This window comes from Podarcis erhardii (genome assembly GCF_964252035.2).
Source record: "Podarcis erhardii genome assembly, chromosome: 4".
NCBI lineage: Eukaryota > Metazoa > Chordata > Lepidosauria > Squamata > Lacertidae > Podarcis > Podarcis erhardii.
In genome coordinates, this window is record NC_138508.1 from 608,332 (window position 1) to 622,225 (window position 13,894).

The 13,894-nt window shown below is 46.9% G+C and overlaps 1 protein-coding gene across 1 annotated transcript in view; it reads left to right on the forward strand.

The window, feature by feature from the left end:
- The window catches only part of LOC309340966 (uncharacterized protein), a 156,316-nt gene that overhangs the window by 94,787 nt on the left and 47,635 nt on the right, over positions 1-13,894 (forward strand). The window lies entirely within an intron of this gene.

Sequence of the window (13,894 nt, forward strand, 5' to 3'; positions counted from 1 at the left end):
AGAAACCCTATCAGTGTGTGGAATGTGGAAAGAGCTTCAATCAGAGCTGCCATCTCACTTCCCATCAAAGAATTCATACAGGGGAGAAACCCTTCATTCTTTAGCTTTAGGAGCCAGGCAAATCCGCACATTGTTAACCTATGATATATTTTAGGGGGCCACCCCCCCAGTTGATAGGCATTGCCATTTCAATGCCCTTTATGCATCATGTGATTGATTGTGCAAGGTGGGCCTTACCTGGCCCCCCACCAATATTTTATTCAAGTTGGCACCACTGGGTCGAGTGGTAGACAAATTAAATAAATACATTAATCGCCTTCCTTTGCACATGTTCCAGCTTGCCAATATCCTTCTTTATTATCATTTTTAATATTTATGTGCCCTCCAATTGAAGATTTCACAACATAAACATACAAGATGAAAGCATGGCTTTCCCAAAAACAAGTCAAGCCAGAGAAATCTCTCCTCCCCTTTTTTTAGATGCAGTTACAAACTTTGTTGATTAGGGGAGAGCTGTGGAAATAGTGCGTCTTGATTTCAGTAAGGCTTTTGAGAAAAACCTGTGATATTTTTGCCAGGAAGCTGCTAAAATGTGGGTTGAATGAGGTAACTGTTTGGTTGATTTGACTGACGACACCCAAAGAAGACTCCTTTATGGTTCCTCATCATCCTGGGGAAAAGTGACCAGAGGGGTGCTGCAGGGTTCTGTCCCGGGTCCGTTGTTGTTCAAGGTCTTTATGAACAACTTGGATGAAGGAACTGAGGGGGTGCTCATCCCATTTGCCAATGACACGAAACGGGGAGCGGAGGCCAATGTGGCAGAAGGAAGAATGAAGCAACCAGAAGTCACCTCAACCCGATGGACTGGTGACCCCCTCCTCCTTTTCCTCTCCCCCCAAGCCATCAATACAGCTAACACGATCAATATCCCCCCCCCAGCCTCACACCTCCACAGAGATCCCCACCCAACACCAGTCCAGGTGACATAAAAAGACACTCCCCATTACCCAACAATCTACAACTCACTCTCAGCACCCCTCCCCACGCCTTACTAAGTAAAATAATTCCCCTTGTTGCAAGGATTTTTAAGGTACCAGTGACCCACTCAAATTGTGTCCCAGAATTGACAGACACAGCAGTGGAGAAAAAGAAAGTGATATTTATTGCTGAGGAATAAGAGACCCAGTGGAATCCTTTCCCAAAGACTGGGCCCCGGGCTCTAGCACCCAGAGGCTTTATACCTGAGTACATACATCATAGTTCATGACATAATCGGATACAATCGCACACGGCAGCAAAAAGAAGACCAATGAGTGCATTCAAGCCTTGCCCCCTGATCATGCAAAGAGTTCCCTCCCAACTTCTGCTTTTTCAGTCTGAACATGCATTTAACCTTTCCCCTGATTTATGGTAAGGAGGAAGAAAAAGGAACTTCGGCCCTTACGCTCCTACGCGGCCATCTGCTATACCGGGACATTCTGCGGTTAGCATCTTCCTGTTTGAGCTACTCGGGACCCTGTCTGGACAGGGGGGAAAGTGCCAGCACAGCAGATTTATTGCTTCCCCCTTATGTTAGCAAGACATTGAGAAGAACAAGGGAAGGGAACTGGGGCAGAGTTTATTTCGGATTCTTCCGATCTAAGCAATTTGCTATAAGCTTTTGCAGAAGCCGTCCTGATTCAAACATGGATTATATAAAAATAATTATAAGGATATATGGTTATATGGCTAACTGATTATATGAAAAGCATAAGGGTAAAATTCCTCCAGGTGGTCCTGCTTCACCCTAACCTCAATAAAACAATCCACAAAGAGGCTAAAATCTGACAAACAAGCAGCACATTGGGGCTGCCAGAGCATATCAACAGCCTCATCTCTACCCCAACATACCAGTGATGTTAATAACATTAGCAACATTGCTTATGGACCCTATATCCAACATAGGCGTCACAAAGACGGTTGGAGGATGGATGGCGGCCAACAGATTGAGGTTGAATCCTGACAAGACAGAAGTACTGTTTTGGGGGGACAGGAGGCGGGTGGGTGTGGAGGACTCCCTGGTCCTGAATGGGGTAACTGTGCCCCTGAAGGACCAGGTGCGCAGCCTGGGAGTCATTTTGGACTCACAGCTGTCCATGGAGGCACAGGTCAATTCTGTGTCCAGGGCAGCTGTTTACCAGCTCCATCTAGTACGCAGGCTGAGACCCTACCTGCCCACGGACTGTCTCGCCAGAGTGGTGCATGCTCTGGCTATCTCCTGCTTGGACTACTGCAATGCACTCTAGGTGGGGCTAAATTTGAAGCTGACCCGGAAACTACAACTAATCCAGAATGCGGCAGCTAAACTGGTGACTGGGAGCGGCCGCCAAGACCACATAACACCGGTCTTGAAAGACCTACACTGGCTCCCAGTGCGTTTCCGAGCACAATTCAAAGTGTTGGTGCTGACCTTTAAAGCTCTAAACTGCCTCGGTCTAGTATATCTGAAGGAGCGTCTCCACCCCCGTTGTTCTGCCTGGACACTGAGGTCCAGCACCGAGGGCCTTCTGGCGGTTCCCTCGCTGCGAGAAGCCCAGTTACAGGGAACTAGGCAGAGGGCCTTCTCGGTAGTGGCGCCCTCCATGTGGAACACCCTCCCACCAAATGTCAAAGAGAAGAACAACTACTAGCCTTTAGAAGACATCTGAAGGCAGCCCTGTTTAGGGAAGTTTTTAATGTTTGATGTATCACAGTATTTGAATATTCTTTTGAAAGCCGCCCAGAGTGGCTGGGGAAGCCCAGCCAGATGGGCAGGGTATAAATAATAAATTATTATTATTATTATTATGATACTTAACACTGACCACTTCCTATCGCAAACAACAGGGAGGATGGCCTGACCTTGAACAAAGAACTCCATGTCAGCTGAGACCTAGGACCAACTGGCTAAATGCCAGATGGCCCATGATACCCCAAATAAACCCCTATATGACTACATAGGGGATACTTTCTGCAACCCACCCCCCACTCTTTAACCCAAATCTTATTTTAACCCCATCAAAAGAAAATGCATCACCTTGTATGTAAACACCATGAAACTATGCGAAAATCGATCTCCGAGCTTGATCGATGAGCCGTGTCCTCTGATTGCTTTACGATCCCAATCAGTCATTTACAGCGGTCCGGCACGCTTCCTTCTCAGCTGCGCAACAAAGTCTGCTGTCTCTTTGGCCACGGCTTAGCAGAGTAGCATACAGCGGTGTAAAACAGTCTTTTTCTCCCTTGCTCCATGCAAGCATACACAGACAGATTTGTCTATTTACAGCTGTTTATTGAAACATTACAGCCCATATAATACCAGGGCTCCTTTCAGCCATGTTAAAACATGTCCGTCTCTCTCTCGAACACAGAGAGAACAACAAGTCCAGTACAGTCTCCTCCCAGACTCCTCCCAGCTTCTAAAGCTGACGTCACATCAGAAAGTGACGCACACCTCAGAACACTTAACCAGTTAAGTTCTGAACACACACACCCCCTTGCGTTGCTTTCTGACAAGACCTGTGTAACATCTTCAGCAACACCCTGTGAGATCAATCCCTTCCCCAATGCCTTGCGCCCTACCTTGGCGTACCTGTTAGGCATCTGTGGAATCACCTCACAACTCTCAGAATCGCACTGTGCGAAACTTACCCACGCACCTGTGGCCTGGTACCTCTCAGGTGGAATACCCTTGGTTGTGCGACTGGATCGCCTAGGCACAAACTCTGGTGTTTCCTCTGACTCACTGTCACCAGCAGGTGTGTCCTCTGCATCACAGGATTCCCCCTCTGACTTAAAGCATCTTCGAATCCTTTCCATTACACTTACAGGAGAACTAGGCTCACTCTTGGGCTGTCCTCTCCTAACAACTTGTGGAGACGCCCCACCCTGCTCCTGACCCTGGTCGTTGACCTGGTCGTCATCAGCAGACTCAGCCTCTTCTTCCTCCTCAACAGAACTGTCCTCTGCATCAGAGAGACATTCTGAAAGAACATCACGCTGTGCAGAAATCTTTGGCCTTTCATCCTGCTCAAAGAATTCAGCGTGTTTACTGATCAGCACCTTACTCTGATCACCTGACGGGTATGCAAATCGCCATGCACGAGCATCTGGCTCATACCCACAGAAGATCATTTTCTGGACTTTGGCTCCATCTGGCCCTTGCAAAGCCTTGGGCACAGTAACATACGCAGGAGATCCAAACTTGCGCAGAAAGTGAACCTGGGGTTTTCTGCCATTCAACAACGAGTACGGTGTGTCGCCTACCAGTGAGTTGTAGACACGATTCCAGGTGAACGACACAGCCCTAGTAGCCTCCAGCCAAAACCCAGGAGGTAACCTAGCTTCTTTCAGCATCACCTGTGCAGCTTTAACCAGAGCTCCACTTCGAAGCTCTGCCACCCCCCCTTGCTGGGGAGAAGTAACTGTGTGACGTATCCCTCTTTTGTGAAAGAACTGCTGCAAAGCAGAACCAGTGTACCTAGCATTTCTGTCACTGACGATTGCTTTCACCTTGGTGGAGAACCTTAGTTCCACCCCCTCAATCCAGCTCTTGATCAGCTGTGCTGCATCCTCCCTGGATTTGAGACCGTGAGTCCAGGAATTCTGTGAGAAATCATCCAAAAAAGTTAGCAGAAACCTGGCCCCTCCCAGACTTGGTTCCTTGACAGGACCGGCCAAATCTATGTGAACCAGCTCAAAAGGTTTAGTGGCAACCCGTTCCACCTTTGGGTAACTGCACCCTCTCACCTTTGCTTGCTTGCAAGTGTCACAGTTAATGGCACTTCTGCAATCTCGAATCTTACAACCTGTGGAAACCTCGGGTAGAACCTGCAAGTCTTCTACAGAACCATGAATGGTTCTCCCATGCCAAACACAAGCACATGACACATGAGCGGGAACTGTAGCACGCTGGTTGGGAACTGTAGTACGCAACGCTTGTGCTTTCTCAACCTTCCCCTCACCCCCAAGAGACGTCTTAAGAATGAAAAGATCATTCTGTCCCTTCCGTACTTTGGCCAGTAACCTCCCTCCTCTGGAGATTGTGCAGACATCATTTTCAAAACAAACTTTGAACCCCTTATTTAACAAATAAGGCACAGATAACAAACAGTGATGCGCCTCTGGGACGATACAAAAATCCACCGACTCCTGTAAAACAGAAAGAAATACATTAGTGCTCTTGGAAATTTTAGTTCTCTGTCCATTTGCGAATGTAATAGTCTGTCCTTTCGGAACTGCCGTGCAATTCCACATCCCGCCTGCAGGGGTCTCTGGAACCATGTTGCGGTTAGCTGCAGAGTCGATTACAAAAGCCATTTCGAAATTTTCCATTCGGCCGTCTTCGAACAATGCCATACTCGCGGAGACTTGATAAGTCTCTTCCTGTTGTTTACCACGACCACCTGGCTCAGTTCCACGCCTGCCTGTCTTCCCAGGCCTGTTGCCATGGAAACCCGGCTGATTCCCATGAGAAGTGTCCTTGACAACATCCTGCCGTGCCTGTGTGCTCCGGTGGGGGCAACTGCCACGCAGACGTTGAACTCCAGTGGAAAAACACTGCCCGGGGCTCCTCCCAGCTGGCCTGGCCTTCCTTCTCCTGGAACGGCGCCTCCCACCAGCCTGGCCCCCCCTGAAGCTCCTCTTCGCTTCAGCAACAGTGGAAAGTTTCTTAAACTTGCCTTTGGAACTCTTCGCCCCCCCGATCTGCTCACCAGCGCTCCTAGAGGCCGATTCATCGGGAAATGGGCCTGCCAGCCCAGCATCTCCAGGGCTCTGGCCTTCTGCTGAAGCTTCACACAAGCCCTTCAGCACATCCCAGGCAGCCCTTGCTGACTGTATACCCTCCAAATGAGGTTTCAGCGATGCATGAATGCATGCTCTGAGCATATCCAGCTCTCTCTGAAGCATTTTCTGCTGGCCATCGTCCCAGCTAAGGGGTGGTGCTTTTGGCTCCCTCTGGCTTCCTTCCCAAAGCCCATGGACCAGGAACCAGCCCCTTACTCTTCTGCTCCAGGTTGCCCAACTTTTTAAAGTGAGCTTCTCCACCGGTATATCCTGGCTCTCTGCCATCTTCTCCCGTTCTCCCAAGGGGGCCCAAGCTTACTTACGATCAGGTACAGCTTCTCTGCCTCACCCTTCCGTGGAGAAACGATTTCAGCTGCTCCCAGCTTTTAGCTCTGTCTCTCAGCAGCTTCCTTGCCTCTCAGAAGCAGGCAAAAAACTCCCTCTGCTTCCCGGCATCAGGCTAGACTCATGGAATGCAGCTTCCAACCTCCGGCTAGCTTCCGTGCCGACTTCAAAGCATTCCAATGGCTCAATTCCGACTGTTTTACGAGCGTTGACTTGACCTCCATAACCTATGCGAAAATCGATCTCCGAGCTTGATCGATGAGCCGTGTCCTCTGATTGCTTTACGATCCCAATCAGTCATTTACAGCGGTCCGGCACGCTTCCTTCTCAGCTGCGCAACAAAGTCTGCTGTCTCTTTGGCCACGGCTTAGCAGAGTAGCATACAGCGGTGTAAAACAGTCTTTTTCTCCCTTGCTCCATGCAAGCATACACAGACAGATTTGTCTATTTACAGCTGTTTATTGAAACATTACAGCCCATATAATACCAGGGCTCCTTTCAGCCATGTTAAAACATGTCCGTCTCTCTCAAGAACACAGAGAGAACAACAAGTCCAGTACAGTCTCCTCCCAGACTCCTCCCAGCTTCTAAAGCTGACGTCACATCAGAAAGTGACGCACACCTCAGAACACTTAACCAGTTAAGTTCTGAACACTCACAGAAACCACACATTGCCTTCCTGCAATAAATACGCAACCCTCCCAAACTCCTGAGTGATCCCTGCTTCAGTCACCTGGCTCAGCGAAGTCCTGTGGAGTAGCCATAATACTCAGTAGAGACCTGAACTTCAAAGCCAGAACAGTTCTCAAAGACAAAAGAGGCAGACTCATTTTTGCTAAAAGGACACAAGATGGCAAAACTAAACTGACAATTGGCTCCATATATGCCCCAAACTTGAAACAGCTAGAGTTCATCCAAAAAACATTAAACAAGTTCCTCTCCTCCGAAGGGGAAGCAATTCCGGGGGGGGTCACCTCAACCTAAATATGAAAAGCGTATCCCTGAAAGACACCCACCCTACAACTCCCTGGGCAACCTTCCTCCGAAGGAAACCCCCAACAATTAGGGACTCTTACAAGTTGCTAAAAGCATCCCTTAAAAAACAAACCTCCTTAAAAGTTAGCAAGATAGAACAAGACATCACGGCCTCTCATCATGCTACAAACAAACCGGATCTAAAAAAGTCCTTAAAGCTATAGAACAGAAACGGAGAGAACCAGACTCCCTAGAAATCAACAAAACAATGATCAACATTCTATACTCTAAACAACACTTCTGTGAGTATGGAGGGGAAAGCTCCAGATTATTAGCAAGGAGGTGTAGGAAAAAAGGAATAAATTGCATCACCGAAAAGATTCCAGCTGGTCAGGGCACAAGTCCCCCGTGGGTCCGTGCGGTCAGTAAAAGAAGGAGATTCCAGCCAAGCAATTTGGAGCAAAACAGCAGCCAGTAGACGGAGATCCTTGATTGTTGCGCAACAGGTTCAAGAGCGGCGAGGGAACCCAGAGCCATGGGGGGACATTGACTTTTAAATCTTCCCACCATATCCCAGAATGCAGTTCGTACAGCATCACCAATACGTCATTGCTACACCACTAAAACGTCAGAAAGGGGAGGGTTACACAAGATTAACATAAGGAAAATGAGTCAGTGCAAGACCCAAGGATAGGATTAGCATAGGCAAACAAGTCTCAAGTACCCACCACCCAAAAGTACAACAGAACTTCCTTTGCATGTCTGGACCCCTTGGCAAGTCTGGGGATGGGATGAGGCTTTCCAATAATCAGCTCAGCAATTGTCACCTCTGGGCACTTCCTGGAGTTGATTTTATATGATTTATAAAGTGAGATATCTTCCCTGAGCTGTCAAGGCATAATATTTGTAACATTTAACAATTTAAAGGTGTGCCCCCCCGTCATTTCTGTAACAGCTCCCCCCTTTGGAGATAAATTTGCTTAGGTTCCGTAGGAATCGCAATATATAACATACAGGACCAAAGGGGGGTGGGAAATATGTCTTATTTCCCACCCCCCTTTGGTCCTGTATGTTATATAGGTAAAGGTAAAGGGACCCCTGACCATTAGGTCCAATCGTGACTGACTCTGGGGTTGCGACGCTCATCTCGCTTTACTGGCCAAGGGAGCCGTGGCCAGCAGGACTAAGCCGTTTCTGGCGAACCAGAGCAGCGCACGGAAACGCCATTTACCTTCCTGCCGGAGCGGGACCTACTTAACTACTTGCACTTTGACGTGCTTTCGAACTGCTGGGTTGGCAGGAGCAGGGACCGTGCAACGGGAGCTCACCCCGTCATTGTGGGGATTCGAACTGCCGACCTTCTGATTGGCAAGTCCTAGGCCCTGTGGTTCAACCCACAGCGCCACCCACATCCCTGAGATACTTATTAGGTCCATCAATTACCATCTCGCATATATTCAACACATAAAACAGCAGCAATTTGTAGTTGACAAAGGAGAGCTGGACCCAGAAAGGGCCCCATTCCCTTCCGGAGCTGAGGGCCGCATCCAAGCTCCCTCCGGCCCTCAGGGCCTGGCTGTCCTTTCTTCTGTGAGGAGCGGAGACCTTTTTCTCCTCAGAAGAGACGGGGATGGAGCCAGCCGGGCCCAGACATGGCAGCCGCCCTCCGGCTGAGGCCTTTTCCCGCCCTTTTCCTCCCCGGCTCAAAATGGCTCCCTCAGAGCGCTGCCTCCCGGCCGCTCTCCCCAAGGCCTCTCAGGGGCCTCGGCCCAAGCAAGCTCTGGCTTTCTTGACTCCCATCTTTCCCTCCCAAGGAGCTCCTCCCCATTGCCCTGGGAGGCAGGAGGAGGCAGAGGGATTTCTCCCTCTCCACTTGATCAGAATAAAAGGCCCCCAAGCTGCTTCCGAAAAGAAGACTTGGTGTTGGCAAGGGCAGCTCTCAAGAGCTTCAGCTGGAAATCATCCCTTTTTACCTCAGGAGTCCCTGAGGAGTTTTAGGAACTCCCCTAGAAAATGGATCGGAAGTGCAGGAAACGCCAGGAGTGTCTTTCCCTAGTTTCTTGAGGCTTCTCCTTTAGCTATTGAAAAGGTAGATTTCCTTCTCTTAAAAGAAGACGTTTTTCATAACTTTTGAATGTAACCGGCAGATGGAAAATCGGAAGTTCTTTCTTTCTATATTGCTTCTTTTCCCCTTTTCTTCTCTCTTCTCTTCCTTCCCTATCTTCTGTCTGCTTTTTCTTTTCTTTTTCCTTTTGTAACCTTTTCCATCTGTTTTTTATGTACATTCACTTTCTATATCTTAAAAGTAAAGGGACCCCTGACCATTAGGTCCAGTCGTGGCCGACTCTGGGGTTGCGGCGCTCATCTCGCTTTCTTGGCCGAGGGAGCCGGCGTTCAGCTTCTGGGTCACGTGGCCAGCATGACTAAGCCACTTCTGGCGAACCAGAGCAGCGCACGGAAACACCGTTTACCTTCCCGCTGGAGCGGTACCTATTTATCTTTATATATATATATATATATATATATATATATATATATATATATATAAAATTTTTTATTAGGATTTTTACAATATTACATAATAAAAAAAGGAAAAAAATACTAACAAAAAGAGTTAAAAACAATCAATCTTTTCATCACTTATTTTTCATTTACTTGTTTCCTGGACCTCCTCATACCTCCCTTTTTTGTATTCCAGTTCTATTTATTAGTTCAGCAGTTTCTTTCCCTCTTTATTTTACCCTGATCTTTAATCTTAAATTATTATAACATTAAATTTTACTAATAAAAAACCATTTTTTCCTATTCTTTTGTACCATCACAGCTAGAAACCACTTCATTTCAGTCCAACATCATTCTAGCATTCATTAATTTTGCAATATCTCTGTAAATAGTCTTTAAATTTCTTCCAGTCTTCTTCCACCGACTCTTCTCCTATTTATCTACTTGCACTTTGACGTGCTTTTGAACTGCTGGGTGGGCAGGAGCAGGGACCGAGCAACGGGAGCTCACCCCGTCATTGCGGGGATTCGAACCGCCAACCTTTTGATCGGCAAGTCCTAGGTTCTGTAGTTTAACCCACAGTGCCATCCGCGTCCCTTAGGCTTTCCAATAATCAGCCCAGCAATTGTCACCCCTGAGCACTTCCTGGAGTCCCTTTTCCAAGGGCAAAATAGCATTGGAATGGAGGAAACTGGCAAAGGAGTTGATTTGATATGATTTGTAAAGTTAGATATCTTCCCTGAGCTGTCAAGGCAAAAGGATTCATTCAGGCATAATATTTGTAACATTTAACAATTTAAAGATGTGCCCCCCCCCGATCATTTCTGTAACAGCTCCCCCCTTTGGAGATAATTTTACTTAGGTTCCGTAGGAACCACAATATTTTCTCCACATTTAACTACAGTTCACACAGAGACATATTTCCCACCCCCTTTGGTCCTGTATGATATATAGATATTCACTAAATAATAACCTGCTATTCCCCTCCCAGGTGTGTGGGTTTTAGTAAAACAGAAAGGCACTTGCATGTCACACCTCTTAAGGCCATTTGCAAACAAACATTTTGGTTTCCCTGCCAATCTCCCGGTCCTTACTCTGCACTTCAATTGGGAGAAAGCCACACTCCCAGAGCTCAGGCAGTGGCGTAGCGTGGGGGGTGCAGGGGGGCCGGCCGCACCGGGCTCAATATCGGGGGGGGGGTGTGCACCAATCTAGTGGAAGAGACTCGAGTGCTAAAATCCACGGGTTAGGGGGCGCAAATTACTTGCCTTGCCCCGGGTGCTGACAACCCACGCTACGCCACTGAGTTCAGGTGATGCTGGATGTCGGCATCAACGTTGGCCCTTGTGGAAAGATAACTGCCCAGGTAGAGGTGATTGACATTTTCCACTGTTACACCATTGAGTTGGATTTGTGGCACTGCAGAGGGGTTATTTTGTACCTGGTGCAGCACTTTGTTTGTTTGGATGTTGAGTGATAGGCCAAGCTTCTCATAAGCTTCTGTGAAGATATTTAGGATGGTCTGGAGGTCGTCCTCTGAGCGTGCACACACTGCGTTGTCATCAGCATCCTGAAGCTCTAGGACGGAAGTTACGGTAACCTTACTCTTTGCTTTCAGCCTGCTCAGATTGAAGAGCTTTCCTTCTGTTGGATATATGATTTCTACTGCGGTGGTGAGTTTCCCTTCGTCAACATGTAGGATCATGGGAATGAAAATAATGAATAGAGCTGGGGCAATAACACAACCCTGTTTAACACCTGAAGGGGTAAAAAGCCAAAGAGGGGAGAATATCATAAGGGAAGCTGTAAACGATTAAAAAAAACCTTAGAGTTCAGCATTTTATTCATTTAAATATCATCACCTTTACATATAATTACTACTGTTATTTTCTGCTCAGTCTAATTTCCTTCACTTAGTTTGGCTGTGGTAGAAATGAAGGGGTCAGCTATGGGTCACCTGCTAACTGCTATTAGCAAACAGCAGCGGGCCCACCCGGATGGAGCATTTGTGGTTGCTGGTGATTTCAATCGAGCCGATTTAAGGACTGTGCTTCCTAAGTTCCACCAGTATGTTGATTGTCCCACTAGGGGGGGAAATACCCTAGACCGAGTATATAGCAACATCATGCATGGATACAAGACCAAGCCCTTGCCCAATTTGGGACAGTCAGACCACATATCCTTACTTATGATACCATCATATAGACCTCTCGTACGCAGAATTAGACCATCAACTAGAGAGATACGAGTGTGGCCAGCAGGTGCACCCGAGCAACTTCAAGATTGCTTTCGGAACACTGAATGGTCACTTTTTGTGGAGAATAATGTGGACACATACGCTTCAATAGTACTGTTCTATGTCAAAAGCTGCATTGATGTCGTTACTACCACCAAACAAATACGGGTGTTTCCTAACAACAAGCCCTGGCTAAACAGGGATGTGTATCTTCTGTTAAAGGCAAGGAATGCTGCTTTTCACTCTGGCGATGCGCAACAGTACAGAGAAGCTAGAGCCAAACTGAAAAAGGGCATTAGGGATGCCAAAGCCATGTACTGCCGGAGGATCGAAAAGCATTTTGAGAGCTCCGACCCTCGTCATGTATGGCAAGGCCTGCGACAAATTACAGGGCAAAATATTAAAAACGAACTGGCTAACAGCAGTGCGCACCTGGCTGATCAGCTGAATCAATTCTTCAGTCGTTTTGAGGTGGGAACTGGAACCACCGTCACTACAGCATTGGCTACCAGCACATCATCAGGAACTATTACTGATAAACAACCACTTTTATTACAGACCTCCGACGTACAACGTGCTTTTCGGAGCATTAATATTAGGAAGGCAGCTGGACCGGATGGAATTATGGGACGAGTTATTAGGGACTGTGCTGCAGAATTAGCTGGTGTATTTACGGACATTTTTAATCTATCCCTGTTGCAGGGTTCTGTCCCTACCTGCCTGAAGACATCAATTATAGTGCCAGTCCCTAAACAGTCAGTGGTGGTATCTCTCAATGACTACAGACCAATAGCCCTAACATCTGTCATTATGAAATGCTTTGAGAGATTGGTGCTAGATTATATTAAGGCTGGTCTTCCATCCACTCTAGACCCGTTCCAGTTTGCATACAGAAGAAATAGATCTACTGATGATGCTATTTCCATCGCTGTCCATACTGTACTGAGTCATCTAGAACGACAGGGAACTTACGCAAGGCTGTTGTTTGTGGACTACAGTTCTGCCTTTAATACAATTCTACCAGACAGGTTATTCCTTAAAATGACCAATTTGGGTATACATCAGAAGATCTGTTTGTGGGTAAGGAATTTCCTGACCGATAGGCCGCAGACAGTGAGAATGGGACCTTACTATTCTTCTACTCTAGTATTAAGCACAGGAGCCCCTCAGGGGTGTGTGTTAAGCCCCTTTCTCTATTCCCTGTACACATTTGACTGCACCCCACTGTATAAGTCCAACACAATCATCAAAATTGCGGATGATACAACAGTGGTGGGGCTCATTAGTGAGAATGATGAGGCTGCTTATAGGAAAGAAGTACAGGGGTTAATTCAATGGTGTAAAGAAAATAATCTTATGCTTAACACCAAAAAAACCAAAGAACTCATAATTGATTTTAGGAGAAAGAAAAGTGTATTTTTACCATTGCACATAAATGGCGAGGAGGTGGAGAGGGTTGGTAGTTTTAAATACCTGGGCACTTACATCTCTGAGGACCTCTCATGGACTGCAAATATTAATATGGTTGTGAGGAAGGTGCAGGGGAGGTTGTATTTCCTGAGAATGCTCAGAGGATTGAATCTATCTCAGCACCTACTTCTGTCCTATTATCATAGTACCATTGAGAGTGTCTTAACCTATAGTATATTATCGTGGTATGGGAGCAGCTCTGGAATGGATAAAAAAGCTTTACAGAGAATAATTAAAATTGCCCAGAATGTTATTGGGCTCCAACTACCAACCCTGGATGAGATCTTCACGTCTCGCAGCTTGAAGAAGTCACACAATATCCTGAGAGATCCCACCCATCCTGCTCACAACCTCTTTGAACTGTTGCCTTCGGGCAGAAGATACAGGACAATGAAAACACAAACCACACGCCTTCTGAATAGTTTCTATCCAAGAGCTCTGATTGCACTAAATAATGATCTCAGGGCCAGTTGTAAGAAATAGCAAGCAGTGAGTAGTAAGGAATGAGATAGGTTTTAGGTTATGCTATGCTTCTAATAGGTTGTGTTATATTCTGGATTA